The sequence below is a fragment of the Sander vitreus genome, chromosome 7 (assembly GCF_031162955.1).
Source record: "Sander vitreus isolate 19-12246 chromosome 7, sanVit1, whole genome shotgun sequence".
Lineage (NCBI taxonomy): Eukaryota > Metazoa > Chordata > Actinopteri > Perciformes > Percidae > Sander > Sander vitreus.
In genome coordinates this window covers 28,512,831-28,513,580 of record NC_135861.1, presented here as the reverse complement: position 1 = coordinate 28,513,580, position 750 = coordinate 28,512,831, and the positions used below count along the sequence as shown (strand labels likewise).

Sequence of the window (750 nt, the reverse complement as noted above, 5' to 3'; positions counted from 1 at the left end):
GGAAAAGCTTACAAACTTTATGTATTTCATTCAGCGAGCAAAGCGGAAGCTATAGCAAAAGCAAAGGATCTAAGACAAAAAGGCTGCATGAAAAAGGCACAGCCAGAGTGCTAGAAAGCAGCACGCAGCCTGGGCTCGTGCCTGCCTCTTTTCTTTTCCCCCCCCCCCCTCCTCTCCCTGGCCTCTGTTCCTTTAATAAACTCCTGGTTATCTAGTGTAACAAATGTCTCGCTGCCATCATCAAGTCCAGGCGAGGAGGGAGGAGTTTTTAATGTTCAGTTTGTTCTATGGATCGATGTCTGCTGGCATCGCCTCTCCCTCTCCGCTCGCCCGCACCGTGCGTAATCTACTGTACTGTACCATTTACCTTACCAGAGGCTTTCTACGCGCATTCCCTCCACATATTATCCGCCGAATAACTGCCTGCGGGACTGACTGACTGACTGACACACGTCGATCAACATACAGTATGTGGCACTGATCGATGGACCAAACCGGATGGTGAAAGGAGACGATTCGCCCCCCGTAGGAGGAGGAAGAAGAAGAATAAGAAGAAGGTGAAAGAACAAGCCCGACTAAACATCTGTTCCCCCCCTACCCCCTCTGAAAAACCATTCCGAACTGGATTTTTTTTTTTTTTTTCATAGTAAGAGAGACTGAACTACTCCGAGAGCCAAAATAAAGAATCGCACACTCTCTCTCTCTCTCTCGCTCTCTCTCTCTCTCTCTCTCTCTCTCTCTCTCTCTCTC

The 750-nt window shown here is 48.5% G+C and overlaps 1 protein-coding gene across 1 annotated transcript in view; it reads left to right on the top strand.

Moving 5' to 3' along the window:
• The first annotated feature begins 222 nt into the window (after window positions 1-222).
• Window positions 223-750, top strand: part of tshz2 (teashirt zinc finger homeobox 2) — a 43,485-nt gene continuing 42,957 nt past the window's right edge. Inside the window, exon 1 of the mRNA XM_078255812.1 lies at window positions 223-750. This exon is cut by the window's right edge and continues 159 nt beyond it. The gene's annotated coding sequence lies outside the window, so the exon portion shown is untranslated.